Raw genomic sequence first — 17,219 nt, 5'->3', positions numbered from 1 at the left:
CCCCTGCTGCCGCTACTAACGGAGCCCGCGCTCCTCTGTCCCCGCTCCCCTGCCGATAACACAAACGCCTGCAGCGGAGATATCCTCCTGCAGGGACAAAAAAAGCAGTCACCACATGAAACAGTAACAGCGGCTGCCGCAGCAGCCGCTGAAGCCCTCAGACCACAGAGAGCACTTACCCAGCTGAGCGCCACAGGGACCCCCAGGGATGTGTGGATCCGTGGCCCTTTGCTCCCCCCCACGGCGGAGCGCGCAGGGACCCCACAGAAGCGGTGTGCGTCTCCGCCAGGGAGCGCCCTGTATCCCCCGGGGCCGGCAGGCTTCTGCGGGGACCTCCTTAGGGGGTACACAGATCTGCCAGGGGAGGGTCAGGGGTCCCAGCAGCACCGAGACCCCCTGAGACCTCTAGACCACGGGGAGTCCAGGTCTCCGGAGTAAAATAAAAAATTCTTCTGAGGAGCTGCAAAGGCAGCGACTATCCTCTGCGACCTCAAATTTTAGACTGAAGAACATGGGAGTAGGAGGAGCCTAAGCTGGAGGGGCCGGTCGTCACTTTTTCTAATCTGAGGGGAACTATCCTGTGGGGCTCCGCCTACCCACTAGTAATGGATCTGTGTCTCCCTTTCTTCCCTTCTGCTGCTGAAAGGCTAAGCAAATAGCTGTGGGCTGTTATTAATAGCCAGGGAACATTTTTGGCTAATGGCCCCTTTCCCGGCTACTAATATCAGCTCCCAGCAGTCGGCTTTCCCTCTACTGGCTATGAAAATGTGGGAGCACAAGTCATTTCTTTTAATTTTAGGCTATGTGCCCACGATCCAGACATGGCAGCGCTTTGGACGCAGCATATTTTTTTGTGTCCAAAATGCTGCGTTCTAGTGAACACAGATAAATCTGCATGTGTTCACGGATGCAGATTTACAGCATTCAATACATTAAAGTTGCTAAATTTCTGTTGCAGAGATTAGCGACTCGGCAAGTAAATTTTACATGCTGTGGTCCTGAGAGACACGAGCACGTCAGTTTCCACGGGTGCTCCGCAGCCTCAGATGCATGCATAGTGGACATGGAATTTACAGAAATTCCATCCACTATGTTGTAACATCTGGCCGCTGCAGAACTGATGCTGCATCTTCAAACTTGCAGCATTTCCTGATCATGGGCACATACCCAAACTCACTCACAGCAGATCAATTTCTGTAGCGGAGACGTTACTCTCCACTGCAGATTATGACTGATTGAAATGTCATTACATGCGGTGGATCCGCATGTATTGACAAAACAATATGCAGCATAATAACACAGCTTTTTGGATGCAGCAAAAATATGCTGCATCCAAAGTGCTGCTGGTTGCTAATCATGGGGATAGTGGCTGAACATGTTTGCCTTCCTAGGTTAAAAATAGCAGCTCGCAGCTGCCCCAGAAATGACATTTGTATTCAGCCCCCCTGAGTCAATACTTTGTAGGATGCAATTACTGTTACAAGTCGTTTGGGGTAGTTCTCTACCAGCATTGAACATTTAGAGACTATGTTTGCCCATTCTTTGCAAACTAGCTCTAGCTCATGGAAGGAGAACAAAAAGGAGTGCGGCACTTCCATCCAGCGATTTACTAAAATGGGAACTTTATTGAAAAACTTTGCAACCCAAATCACATGTTAAAAGTCCGATGCGTTTCTGGTGCACAGTGGCCGTAGTCTGGAAACGCATCAGGAATTTAACATGTGATTTGGATTCCAAAGTTTTAATGTTATTTCAATAAAATTTCCATTTTACTAAATCGTTAGTTGGAAGTGCCGCACTCTTTCAATTCTCCTGCCATTGGCTGTGCTCTACTAGCAGTATCAGGCACCCTCCACACAGTCTACAACCGGGATATAGTGACTACACAGAGTGGTGAGCTCTTCCCCCTCTTTCCTTCCTTACTAGCTCTAGCTCAGTGAGATTGGATGGAGAGTGTTTGTGAACAGAAATTTTCACATCTTGCCTTAGATTCTCAATGGGATGTAGGTCTGGACTTTGACTGGGCCATTCACACACAAGAATATGCTTAGATCTAAACCATACCATTGTAAGTCTGGCAGTATGTTTAGGATCGTTGTCCTGCTGGAAAGTGAACCTACGCCTCAGTATCAAGTGTTTTTCACCTTGAAACAGGTTTTCCTCCAGGATTGTTCTGTATTTAACTCCATCCATCTTCTCTCCCTGCTGAAAAAAAGCCTCTTTCCACTCCACATCATAATGCTGCCACCATCATGTTTGATAGTGGGGATGGTGTTTACAGGGTGATGTGTAGTGTTAGTTTTCCACCTCGCAGTGATTTGAATTTAGCCCAACATTTTCTACTTTGATCTCATCTGCCCAGAGCACCTTTTTACATATGCTAGCTGTGGCACCTACATGACTTTTTGCAAACTGTAAATGGGATTTCTTATGGTTTGCTTTCAAAAATGGCTTTCTTTTTACAGTAGAACACAGGCAAGAAATTGTGAAGTTAATGCTGGATAAAGGTGGCCATAGTTACTATTTATGGAGTTCTACTATGTCCTCTGTGGTCTATTTGTATACACCTGTATAGGATGTGATTAACATCAGCGTGTGATATTGGGCGGATATAAAGGGACGTGTTTTGGATGACGAGAGGTAGTAACTGCACATGTGCATTATGTATACTGAGATTATTTGTAAAATACACATGGGTACAGGGTGTATGGGAGTCCTAAGGTGTCTTACATATAGATAGTATTCCTCTGCCAAGTATTTGGGTGGTGCATGCATAAGGAGTATGTCACAGATTGGAAAGTGGTGTTCGTATCGAGAATATGACTTTTAGAGGTAGAAGAGGAAGGGAGAGGAATATATGGATGCATTAAACAGAGAAATAAAAAAAGAGAGGATAGAGGAGAAAGATTATAAGTTGAAAGATAAAAAGGCCCATATTGTAAAGAAAGGGGAAATAAGGAAAAAAGATAATGAGGAATAGAAACTGTTATAAGGAAAGGAATATACCAATAATATGGATGATCTGTGTCCTAGCCATTCTGTAGAAAGAGGGATGTGAGTAAACCCATATAGTAATCAATTTATAAGCGATGGGAAAAAATTTGTGTATAAAACTGGAAATGTGATACTCCCCATAAGACCCTTAGGGTGAAGAGTTTGTAACCGATGGATCTATAATGCTTCCTTTCGCTTTAAATCCTGTTGATAATTACCAACTCGTCTAAGCGTTGTGTTGTGAATGTGTTCCAATACCTGAAATCTAAATTGAGCAATGGTGTAATTAGCTTGATGGAAATGGCATAGAGCTGAAAGACCTTTTTACCGGGAGTCTATAGGCAGCACAGTATGGGAAAACGTGCTGGCGACGGACTATATGAAAATTGCATCTATTCTTTTTTTTTGCAACTTTTGCAGGATATGCAGTCCCTTATGTGTTAGGTACTTAATAAATCTGTTATCATTTATAAATCAGTCCACATAGATATTTTATGGCATATAACAAAAAGGATGATTCACATGTGAAGCATTCTTTTATTGGGATGCCCTCCCGTGTGTGTGGATGGCACATTTTGTCACTTTTCATGATGTTGTTACACTGGACAAAATTTACTATCCACTGAAAGGTGGCTAATGGTCGCATAGTCGATGGGAGGTATGTGTCATAGAGATGGCTGCCCTACGTGATGCAGCCCGGAGTGTTTCTCTAGTGCACGTAAGCACTAAGAAGATTATTTGGTGCACCTGGGACCGGGTTATTGGTAGCTATGAGAGTTGGACGGGTCTAGCTACCGACATACCTCACCTCTAGGTGTGGTCAACAGCCTATATAATGGAGGCTGTTGTTTGGCACATTGTCTGTGTATCTGGAGGGAGAAGGCCTCCTGTGTGTGGTTGTTTCCCGACTGAGCTGTGTACTGGATGCTATCCAGCCTGTGTGACCACAGGACCGGTTTACTAGAGACTTTTCTTAAAGTACTGTTTTCTTTGTTTTTGCCTACACTAAAGGCTTTTTGTTTGCATTTTGCTTTTGACCGGTTTATGAAGTAAATAAACCGCTATGGACATTTAAATGAAAACGCTTCCTGTTTGCCTTCGACGCTCCCAAGTGGGTAACATCCCTTCACCACACATAGAGGTTCAGGCCAAAAACTGTTACTACATTTTCTGTAAGGAGATATTACAGCTGATGGTACAACAAGAATACCTGTGTTCCCAATATAAGGCTGACCCAATATATCTAGTTTATTAAGCAATAACACTTTGACATTTTTGTACTAAAAAAAGGCCAAAAAAAGTGAAATCTCTGTTTCTAGCTTGGCTGATTGGATTAGAATTCAATGAGGGTCCTCATAGCTATTGGAGGGATAACCCGTAGTTGGTGTAGCTTTTGGGGGGAGAGAGGGGGGTTTGCAAAGTTAGAAGTTGCTGTCAGGCCCTCCTACCATATAAGAAGACATCAACATTAGGCTATGCTCACACAGTGCGTTTTTTTTTCTGCAGCAAAGCCTGATCTCTTGTCAGGAAGGTTTGTTCAGGATTTTGCTACAGAAAGCTGCTGAGACCATGCCCACAGTATGGTCTCAGTAGCTTTCACTATAGGTATAATGCATTACAATCTAGTGCACTGCAATACATTGTACCTGTGATCAAAGGAAAAAAAGTGAAAGTCCCATAAAGATACAAAGTAAAAAAGTAAAAAAAATATTACAAAATAATAATAATAAAAATATTACACTAATAAATACACATTTTTAAGTAAAAAATAAATAAATAAATGAAATACAAATATTTGGTATCGCCACTTCCAGAACGACCCAACCTATAAAAGTGTCACACTAGTTAACCCCTTCAGTGAACGCCGAAAAAAAAAAAAAAAAAAAACAAAGAGGCAAACAATGCTTTATCATCATACCATTGGAAAAAAAGTGGAATAAAACGAGATAAAAAAAACGAATATAATACAATGTTGGTACTGGTGAAAATGTCATCTTGTCCCGCAAATAACAAGCTGCCATACAGCTCCATCATCTGAAAAATGAAAAAGTTATAGCTCTCAGAATAAAGCGATGCAAAAAAAAAAAAATTTTTTATAAAAGGTTTTATTGTGTAAAAGCGCCAAAACATAAAAAAAGCTATAAATGTGGTACCCATGTAATCGCACCAACCTGAAAAATGAAGCTGCCTGATCAATTTTACCACACGCAGAACAGCATAAAAAAAAAACAATTCCTGAATTGCCGGTTTTTGTTCATTCTCCCTCCTTAAAATTTGGAATAGGAAGCGATCAAAAAATGTCATGTGCCCGAAAATGGTACAAATAAAAACATCAACTCATTCCGCAAAAAACAAGCCTTCACACGACTGTCCCCAAGGAAGATTCCCTATAATGAGGCAGATGGAGGCACTGTGTACTCCGTCTGACCTGTGATCCGGCGGCGTCTGTCTTTATGCGTGCATGAAAACGCGGTCGGCCACAGTTTTGGGCACCTCTGAAAAGAAGGACAACGCTGAACAGAGGCCAGACAGAGTCCAGAGTAACTCTGCTACCTCGTTAGAGTGAATGGATCCCTGCAGGGGTGTTATTTGAATCACGTCACTCAGAGATTAGGATGGAAGCCCCAAAGCAATTGCCCAGCATAGAGCGCAGGATAAATGTGATCCCAAATGTTATGTAAAATGTTCCCAATAAAAGCTTCAACTCAATCCACAAAAAATCCATCTATAAATGGAAACACAGGGGGCTTCCACGTCACTGGTAGCACAAAGGATCTGGAAAAGTGAAATTGCCCCCAAAAGAAATTCAGCAAATTCTGCACTCTGAAATTCTAATCCCCCCCCCCACTTCTGAGCTCCAGTGTGTGCCTAAACCACAGTTAGCATCCACATGTTTGGCAGGGGTATAATTTCCAAAATAGGGTCACCTGAGGGGGGGATTCTGCTCTTCTAGCATTTAGGGGCTCTGTATATTGAGTCCGCAAACTATTCTAGGAAAATCTACACTCCAGCAGGCAGATAGCGTTCCGTCCCTCCCGAGTGTCGCCGTGTGGCTAAGCAGTACTGTACAGCCACATATGGGGGGGTATTGCCAAGTTCAGAAGAAATTGTGGTACACACTTTGGTGCCAGTTTTATCCATTAAAATGTAAAATCTGGGGCTAAAGCAAAACTTTTGCGATAAAAATGTAATTATTTTTTGATCACTGCCCAATGGTATAAAATTCTGTGACATCTGTGGTGTCAATATGATCATAGTTTGTAAAATGGGGTCACTTACGGGTAATTCTGCTGTTATGGCACCTCAAGGAATCTCCCAGTGGGTGATGGCACCTGCAAACCATAACAGTAAAATCTGCACTACAATATAATGCTCCTTCCATTCTGACCTTTGCACTATGCCTCAAAATTAGTTCCTAATTACATGTAGGGTATTGGCAAACTCAGAAGAAATTGCACAACAAAATGAGAGGTCCATTTTCTTCTGTTACCCTTGTGAAAATAAAAAATTTGGGGCTAAACATTTTTGTTGGTGGAAAAAAAATGATCTTTTCATTTTCATGGCTCTATGTCATAAAGTTCTGTGAAGCACCTGGGGGTTCAAAGTGCTCACCACACATTTAGATAAGTTCCTTGAGCGGTGTAGTCTCCAAAATGGGGTCACTTGTGGGGGGTTTCCACTGTTTAGGCGCATTAGGGGCTCTCCAAAATGTGACATGGGGTCTGCTCTCAATTCCAGCCAATTTTGCGATCAAAAAGTCAAACGGTGCTCCTTCCATTCCGAGCCTTGTGGTGTGCCCAAACAGTGATTTTCCCCCACATATGGGGTATCAGCGTACTCGGGAGAAATTGCACAACTTTTTCAGTCAATTTTCTCCTGGTATGCTTGTGAAAATAAAAATATTGGACCTAATTACATGTAGGGTATTGGCAAACTCAGAAGAAATTGCACAACAAAATGAGAGGTCCATTTTCTTCTGTTACCCTTGTGAAAATAAAAAATTTGGGGCTAAACATTTTTGTTGATGGAAAAAATTAGATTTTTTATTTTCACGGCTTTACGTTACAAACTTCTGTGAAGCACCTGGGAGTTCAAAGTGCTCACCACACATCTAGATAAGTTTATTGAGGGGTCTAGTTTCCAAAATGGGGTCACATGTGGGGGTTTTCCACGGTTTTGGCACATCAGGACCTCTCCAAATGCGACATGGTGTCGACTAATTATTCCAGCAAATTTTGAATTCAAAAAGTCAAATGGCACTTCGTCCCCTCCAAGCCCTGCCGTGTGCCCAAACAGAGGTTTTCCCTCACATATGGGGTATCAGTGTGCTCAGGAGAAATGACACAATACATTTTGGGGTCCATTTTTATCTGTTACCCTTGTGAAAATAAAAAAAATTGGGTCTAAATTCAATTTTTTGTGAGAAAAAGTTAAGTGTTAATTTTTTTCTTCCTCATTGCTTTAGTTCCTGTGAAGCACCTGAAGGGTTAATAAACTTCTTGATTGTGGTTTTGAGCTCCATGAGGGGTGCAGTTTTTAGAATGGTGTCACTTTTGGGTATTTTCTGTCATAAACGCCCCTCAAAGTCACTTCAAATGTGATGTGGTCCCTAAAAATTGGTTTTATAAATTTTGTTGGAAAAATGAGAAATCGCTGGTCAACTTTTAACCCTTATAACTTTATAACAAAAAAAATTTTGGTTCCAAAATTGTGCTGATGTAAAGTAGACATGTGGGAAATGTTATTTATTAACTATTTTGTGTGACATATCGCTCTGATTTAACGGTATAACAATTCTAAATTTGAAAATTTCCATTTTTTCACAAATGAACGCAAGTCATATCTAATAAATTTTACAACTATCATGAAGTACAATATGTCACGAAAAAACAATCTCAGAATAAGTGGGATCCGTTGAAGAGTTCTAGAGTCATTAACTCATAAAGTGACAGTGGTCAGATTTAAAAAAATAAGGCCTGGTCATTAACCTACAAAGTGGCTTGGTCCTTAAGGGGTTAACCATAATTTCAAATGTAAAAGTGGGGGAGGTGAATTGTTTAAGAATAGTTTAACTAAAACACTGGCAGTGCATTGAGTTTGTATGATACTATTTATTTTCACATTATGATCTGTCAATGAATTGCTCAGGCATTATTCAATTTCACACGTATACTGTGAAAATTTACATGGGCCACAGGAATAGTTCAATCTTACACCTAGCTGAGCCAATGTTTACGCATCACTAATTTAATTAAACTGTACAATCCAAACTGCCATCTCAGGTGACCAAGACAAGATGGTAAAACCACAAAAATAAATGAGTTTCACATACTGCTCTACTTGCTTTTTTCACTAAAAACGCAGAAAAACCTGATAGCTATGTTCACACTAGGTGTTTTTTCAGCACCCATTAGTTCCAATGGATGAAAAATGCTGAAAAAACGCTGAAAGTAGTGACATGCTCTGTTCTCAAAAAAAAAAACATGCAAAGCACAATATACTGATCAAACAAAAAACAAGGTGTGTGCACGAGATTTCTGGAATCTTACAGACTTTGCTGGTACTGTAAAATACAGCATAAAAAAACTCTTAAAAAATGCCATGTGTGAACATAGCCTTATAGGTACCACAAGTGAAGCACACAGTTCCAGATTTCCCATTGGTGCTCATGTCACTTATGTTTGTCTCTTCTCAGTGAGAGGATTGTTTAGTATATTCTTCAGCAGGTCCTTCCTCCATACCGGGGTACTCCCGTACCTCGGTTATCACTGTATCTGTCTGCACGGCTCAGCTATGGAGTAGTGTGTTCATCACCGACAATGTAACCTGCTTATAGGTAAGACAGCTTTGTACTTTGCACACTGTATGCCACATAATATTACTCATGTATTATAGACATCATAGACATCTACTTCATCCCACATTTTGTTCGGTTGAACTTCTATTGTGTGTCACTTGAATTACAGTTCTATGTAAATATGTAGGCATCTCTGGTAAAATTGTGCTATCGATTTTCACAATGTAAAGCATACAACACAACCAGCACACAACAGTGGCCCATGAGTCGCAGCCCATCGGTATCATATTTACATGACTTCTTCATAAATTAGAGGTAACAAGGTTATTGGGATTCAGCTATGCAATTACAGATAAATGTTGCTGTCTGTACCAGTGCAATCATGTAGGTGAACAGAGGTCAGTGATAAAGGATCAATATAACTAGTTATCTTAGCTGTTAAACATCAGCATGTACTCAGTGTGAGGCTGGGGAGAAAAATGCTCCAATTTTGCTAATCAGAGTGGGATCTGATTTTCTCAGAGGTGGAGAGAAAACTAAAGTTTCTACACCTTCACCAGTATGTTAGTCTGGATAATCTGAGTCCGGTCCCATTTTTTTCACAGACGCATAGACTAGAATGGTCAACCGCCATCCGATTTTCTGTGGCAAATCATGCGTGCTGCCAACATGGGAATGAGTGCTAGCCTTCAAAACCACAGACAGCGCTCGTTTCATTTAAACAGTTGTGTGCATGAGCCCTAAAGGTGGTCATAAGTATAGTAGTGTTACACCTGACCATTGTAATCCATGATTCTGCAAAGCGGTAACTCTGAATAGCTTTTTGTGTTTTTTTCAAACTTACTCACTTGGACAAGATATCAATGCACGCCTGAACTCTAGAACATGAAAAATGGTCATAGAGTGAAATATCACATATTAGGGCTCATGCAGACAAATGTGGATCACGAACCACAATGCACGGACTGGTCAAAGTTCCAGCTTCATATATTTCTGTTCTGGTTGGTAGACCCGTGGCCAGTCCGTGCATTGTGGTCCGTGATCGGACTGATATCCACAGACGTCTGCATGAACCCTTATGCTGTATGTAACATCTGATGCTCATCCAGTATACAGGAGAATATGTGTCTGGTGTATGATATACTGACACCCCATGTCACATACAGGATAATATGTGATTGTATATAAAGGCATAGAATATGAGATATTCTACCAGCTGCATTTTATCCTGAATATAACCTCTGTAGTCCGTATATCATGCACCAGCCACAATATACCACATACAGTGCACAGGATAATATGTGACTGGTATATGATATAATATGATGGTGTACTAATATGATGATATACAAATATCAGATGTGATAGAGTATAGTATCTGATGGTATATATTATACTAAGAGTACAGAACATCAGATATTATACCAGCCACATCTTATTTAGTATATGCAACCTGATGTCAGTACACATAATATATTCCAATAGAGAGAAGATGATGAAAAGCTGCACTCGCCGTTTATGTAAAAATAAGAGTCCTTTATTTCATATTCCGATAAAATGAATGGAAAGCAGGGAGTGCGGGGAGGAGGTGGAGGACAGCTGTGTCACATGGACCCGCAGAAGCGCTAGTCAGAGCGTGAAACAGCTGTCCTCCACCTCCTCCCCGCACTCCCTGCTTTCCATTCATTTTATTTGAATATGAAATAAAGGACTCTTATTTTTACATAAACGGTGAGTGTAGCTTTTCATCATCTTCTCTCTATTGGACTATTGTTTCTGCATTTTAAAGCTGGCACCGCAGGTTTATGCGATGTGAATTTGCCGTTAAGATTCAGGTGCGGTCATTATGCGCTTAGAAGGTGGTGCAGGCTCATTCTCCATTTAGCTACACATAATATATTACATACAGGAGAATAATATGTGACTGGTATATGTCATAATGTGGCTACAGCCATCACACGGTATAATATACAATAGTCACATATTATCCTATGATTACAGACATCATATATTACACCAGCCACATTTTATCCTCTATATAACAGGATGTCTGTGCACGTCCAGTATATGGAACAATATGTCACTGGTATATCATATACTGTGGCTACCGACATCAGACGGCATATACAGGATAAGATGTGATGGCATATATCAGGGGTGGGCATTTAATTTTCCTGAGGGTCCACATGAGAGACTGTGACTGATCTTGATGGCCAAACCAATAGGCTGGAATTAATTATGCTCAATATTAATATTAACATATTAATTATAATTATATTAATATTCTCCCTTAATATTGAGCAGAATTAAGTATGCAGAAAACCCCCTACATCCCACATGAGCCTCCACACGGCCTCTTGAATACAGTATGAGCCCCCATATAGCCCCTCTGTATACAGTATGAGCACTCACATAGCCCCTTTATATACAGTACAAGCACAAACATAACCCACTTTATTCAGTATGAGCCCCACACAGCCTCATAAACAATATGAACCCCCACATAGCCCCACTATATAAAGTATAAGCATCTACATAGCCCCTCTATATACCACATAAGCACCCACACAACCCTCTATATTTAGTATGATCCCTACATAGTCCCCTATATACAGCATGAGCCCTGCATAGCCTCCTATATACAGTATGAGCCCCCACATAGCCTCCTATATACAGTATGAGCCCCCACATAGCCTCCTATATACACTGCTCAAAAAAATAAAGGGAACACTTAAACAACACAATGTAACTCCAAGTCAATAACACTTCTGTGAAATCTACCTGTCCAGTTATGAAGCCACACCGATTGTGAATCAATTTTTCCTGCTGTTGTGCAAATGGAGCAGACAACTGGTGGAAATGATAAGCAATTAGCAAGATACCCCCTATAAAGGAGTGGTTCTGCAGGTGGTGACCACAGACCATTTCTCTGTTCTCATCCTTTTTGGCTGTTGTTTTGGTCACTTTTTTCATTTTTCACACCCCTAGATGTACAGTAGCATTAGGTGGTGTCTACAGTACAACCCACAGAAGTTGCTCAGGTAGTGAAGTTCATCCAGGATGGCACATCAGTGTGAGCTGTGGCAAGAAGGGTAGCTGTGTGTGTCAGCACAGTGTCCAGAGCATGGAGCAGATACCAGGAGATGTGGAGGGAGCCATAGGAGGGCAACAACCCAGCAGCAGGACCGTTACCTCCGCCTGTTGCACAGCCAATAAGCATGCGGGGATTGCCTGTGAGTCACTGTAATGCTGTAGCGATCTTGGTTGTGGCATTACTGTGATTGGCTAGCCATCTAACACCATTAGGCATTATAAAAGGACAGGCGGTGCCCGGCACACTGACACCATTGCACAGACACACTGAGAAGCTCTTTACAACATGATTTCTTGATTGTGGCCTCTCAACCTGCATGTTCCAAGAGGGACATGCTGTTTAGTGATGCACTTACCTTACAGCAGTCATGGCCACAAAAAATGACCCTGGATTTGGGATAAGTAGGAAGATGATGATGAGACACAGTAGCTGTTAAGTCTTGTTGTTAAGTCACGATATTAAGAGAACCAAGGTGCAATGCTGGAAGTCGAGGTGGTGGATGACAAAGTCATCATCCTTACCTAGGAAGCTGGCATGCACAGCGAGGCCAGCAACGCTGAGGGAGAGAGATTGGCAACATTGAAACAGACAGGAAGAGGCAGTGGGGTGACCAGAGGGAGAAGGCGGGCAACTGTTCCGCAGAACACCGACACTTCTGAATTTCTCCGTCAAAGACTTAGGTGTTCCCCAGTCTGGGACTCTTTTTAAAGAGTTCTAAGACAAACAAAATGGCCATTTGCAACCTATGACATGCAAAGATCAGCAGGGGCCTAACCACTAAAAATGTAACCACCACCAGCATGATCAGGCACATGTCATCTAAGCACCTGACTCGGTGGGCCGACACCTGGGTGACACCTCTGCCTCTTCCCTTATGCTAGGCGATTCCCAATCCCCTGTCCAAAACACTGACCTATCTTTGCACTTTGTGACTTATAATAAACAGGCACTTCCAAATCTTTCTCCCAGCCTAGCGTTTAGCTGTCCCTACCTCAGTGCTTGGAACGAAAATGAAAGTTTCTAGTGTTGCCATTTCGGCTGGCAGAGGATTTACGCCAATTTATGGCGGTGGTCGTTCCTTGGTTCCCAGCCGCCAATTTTTCTTTCAATTTGGCGTCCCCGCCCTGCATCAGCATGTGTACAGGAACATCAACTGCGCCCTTACCAACGTACTTACTAACATTGTCCACTTAATGACCGACATGTGGACATGCGCTTGTGGCCAGGGATGCTATATTTTCGCAACAGCCTACTGGGTGAACATTGTGAAGGCTGGGGCCAAGTCACACCTTGGCACGGCGCATGTGCTCCCAATCCCGAGGATTGCTGGCCCTACTTCTCTCAGGGTTTCCTCCACCTTCTACACCAGTTCCTGCATCCCCTCCTACTCCTTCTCATCCTCCACCTCTGATGTGCTATCTCAGAGCACATCATCCACATATCAGCAGGAAGCTCTGTAGCACTGCCTCTGCAAAACAGCAACAGCCTCTGCTGAAGCTAGTTTGTCTAGGAAACAAACCGCACACTGCGGCAGAGTTACTTAAAGGAATAACAGACCAGACAGATCTGTGGTTTTTGAAGCTGAACCGTCAAACAGGCACGGTCGTATGTGATAATGTGCACAACTTGGTGGCAGGTGTGAAGCTTGGCAAGCTCACACATGTACCATGCTTGGCACACATGCTCAACGTGGTAGTTCAGCGGTTTCTGAAAACATACCCAGATTTGCCAGAGCTTCTGGGCAAGGTAAACCGCGTCAGCGCCCGTTTATGCAAGTCATATATAGCTGCCACCTCTCTGGTAGTTCTGCAGCAGTGCATGGAAGTGCCAGCTCATTGACTGGTTTGCAATGTGCCCACTTGCTGGAACTCCGTACTGCACTTGCTGGCAAGGCTTTGTGAGCAGCAGAGACTAGTGGTTGAGTACCAGCTCCAACACTCCCATCGTTATTCTGGTTAGCCTCCACACATAATAACTGAAGAGTAGGCATGGATGTCTGACAGATGTGCAGTTCTCCAAGACTTTGAGGACTCCACAAAGATGGTGAGCAGCGATGACGCCATAGTCAGTGCAACAATCCCGCTTCTGTGCCTACTTAAACAGTCGCTGCTCACAATTACACATGAAGCTATACATGCGGATCATTGAGTGACAGGACACAGCTCAGTGAGCTCAGCGCAGTTCAGGGGCCCGCTCGCTGTAGCGAATCATTCTACTCAGCTCCTCAGCGTGTGCGGCCGCCTCACGGCGCCGATCACACTGATGAAGAAATGTCAGTCAGATGGATTACAGGGTGGCACACTTATTTAATCTTCAGACAGGTGAGTATAAGGATTTTTTTATTTTATTCTTATTTTTACACTTGGAGTCAGCGGGAGCAGAATATTACTCTCAACATTGTCTGTTGCTAGCGCTGATCGCTCCCCAACCAGGGGACTATGATGAGACGTGCCTTCAACACCCAGCGCTTGGGAACAGCGGGAACTGTACCACTGATTCCTAGGCGCGGGTAAGTGTCACACTGATGACACAAGGATGCCATCAGTGTGTCATCAATGTGCACAGGTGTGGGACATTTTGCGGCCCGTGCTGCATGTAAAAAACGGACATGTCAGTGTGTTTTGCCCACGGACACATGGTCCGTGAAAACACACTGACATGTGCAAAGACCCATTCATTTGAATGGTTCTAGATGTGTAAGTACCTCCAGTACGTGTGAAAACTGGCACCACACGTACTGGAGATACCAACGTGGGAATGATGCCTAAGATAGGGTATACGCCACCAGGCAGATATCGCACTTAATTTTTTCACCTGTGGTCAAGCCTCCTAGTGGAAGGAGGTACAATCATGATCCTGTGTCCCCAATGCTAACATAGAGAAACATACAATTAGATAAAAAAAATATTTTCTGTGCCTTCATATTCTGAGAGTCATATCTTATATATATTTTAGTCTACAGAGCTGTGCAAGGCTATGTTCACTAGATGCGTTTTGATGTGTTTCTTTCTGCAGGAAAAACCTGCTCTATTGGCAGTAAAGAAGCAAGTAAAAAAAAGCAGGTTTTGCTGAGTTTTTGACAGCATTTTCTGTGGCGTTTTTGTCAGTGTACATTTGTTTCTTCTGCATGCTGATAAAGTTTAGTGCATAAAAAAATAATTGACTCAAAGTCATGAGGTTTTGGCACCAAAAAACGAAGCAAAACCTGATACTTGCGTTTTTTGCTCTACCCATTTCTTTCAACTAAGTAAAAAACGCGGCAAAAACGCTGAAAGAAGTGACATGCTACATTTTGCAAAAACGCATTTCTTTGACAAAACAGTCAGGAAAAAAAACAAGGTGTGTGCATGGGATTTCTGAAATCTCATAGACTTTGCTGGTACTGTAAAAAAAAAGCTGAAAATTTGCACTAAAAAAAGCATAAAAAACGCTGCAAAAATGCGTGAACATAGCCTAAGGGATTTTTTAGCATAATGAACTGTAGATTTAATTGACACCATTGTGTATTGTTCCGTATAGCAGACATGTTATATCTATTCTGCTGGACAATGTCATTTTTTTATTATCTTTATTTGGTCACCGGCTTAATACACTGTGTTCCAAATTATTATGCAAATAATATTTTCTCAGATTTTCCCAAATTACCTATATGAATTGCAGTCATTGTAATTTTCCAGTCAAATAACTATTAGAGTACAATTGAAAGGTTTTTGTACAAACTGCCTATGATAACAGTATAGTTTTAAAAAAATAAAAAACTCAAACTGCACTCAAAGCTTATAGCAGCCAGAGATGCAGATGTGTTATGTGCAGCATGAGACGGGGCATTATCATGCATTGAATGATCTCGATGGTCCAGATGGATGGAGTGGAGGATGGCTGGTTGATGGACACCCCATGCAAACACGGCTACGGCGCTAACAAGGAGGAGGTGGAGTAATGTTTTGGGCTGGAATCATGGGGAGAGAGATTGTCGGCCCCTTTTAGGATCCCTGAAGGGGTAAAGATAAACTCCATAATGTATGTTGAGTTTCTCAAACAGCACTTCCTTCCATGGTTCAAGAAGAAGAACCGTGCATTCCGCAGGAACATCATTTTCATGCATGATAATGCCCCGTCTCATGCTGCACATAACACATCTGCATCTCTGGCTGCTATGGGCATAAAAGGGGACAAACTTATGGTGTGGCACCCATGCTCCCCAGACCTCAACCCCATTGAGAGCCTCTGGAGCATCATCAAAAGGAGTGTCTATGATGGCGGGAGGCAGTTCACATCTAAGTAACAGCTCTGGGAGGGTATTCTGTCCTCATGCAAAACAATTGGAAGCAGAAACCATCCAAAACCTGACAAATTCAATGGACGAGAGAGTTCAGAAGCTCCTTGCGAACAAGGGGTCCTATGAGCAAATGTAACATCACCTAGAATAAAGTTTTGAGTTGAAAACTGTTTTATTTCAGTTTGTAATAACCTGCTAATGCTTATAATTTCAAAAATGACCATTTTTTTGTTCTTTATTAAAATGAAAAGTTTGAAAACTCTGCTGTGCATAATAATTTGGAACATGCATTTTGAGTGCAGTTGAGTTTTTTATTTTTTAAAACTATACTGTTATCATAGGCAGTTTGTACAAAAACCTTTCAATTGTACTCTAAGGCTGAGTTCACACGATGCATTTTTCATGCGTTTCCGCGGCGTTTTTGCAGTTGCGTAAACGCCGCGGAAACGCATGAAAAACGCATGGTAGAAGGGCAGCAATGTTCCCCAATGGAAATCCGCATGTGCTGTGCCCATGATGCGGATTTTTCCGCAGCGTAAACGCTGCGGTCAAAAATCCGCAGCATGTCAATTAATTTTGCGGAAACGCTGCTCTTTTGCCGCCATTGACTTGCATTAGACCGCATGGAATCCGCATCACTGTATATGTTGATGCGCTTTTCATGCGGTCTAATGTGCGGATGGTACCCGGGTGTGGATGAGAGGACTCTCATCCAGACCCAGGTACCATTAAAAAAAAAAGAATAAAATAAAAAATATATATATTCTCACCTTCTGACGGCCCGCGCTGCGTCCTGCTGGCTTCCCGGGCACTTCGCGGTTGAATGAAGGACCTTCGCTGACGTCAGAGTCATGTGACGGTTCACGTGACGCTGACGTCGGAAGGTCCTAAAGTCTTCACTGCCGGCAGCCGGGACCGATGAAGCAGGACACCGGGGGCCATCAGAGGGTAAAGTATAGATTTATTTTTTATTTTTTGACATTCACACACTATATAAATCCATGCCGGTTGCATGGATTTATATAGTGTGAAGTTGACAAGCACTTTCCAAGTGA

This window comes from Phyllobates terribilis, unplaced genomic scaffold (genome assembly GCF_046119375.1).
Source record: "Phyllobates terribilis strain yellow unplaced genomic scaffold, ASM4611937v1 Scaffold_322__1_contigs__length_2175068, whole genome shotgun sequence".
In the NCBI taxonomy this organism is placed as follows: Eukaryota; Metazoa; Chordata; class Amphibia; order Anura; family Dendrobatidae; genus Phyllobates; species Phyllobates terribilis.
This window is presented reverse-complemented; position numbering follows the sequence as displayed.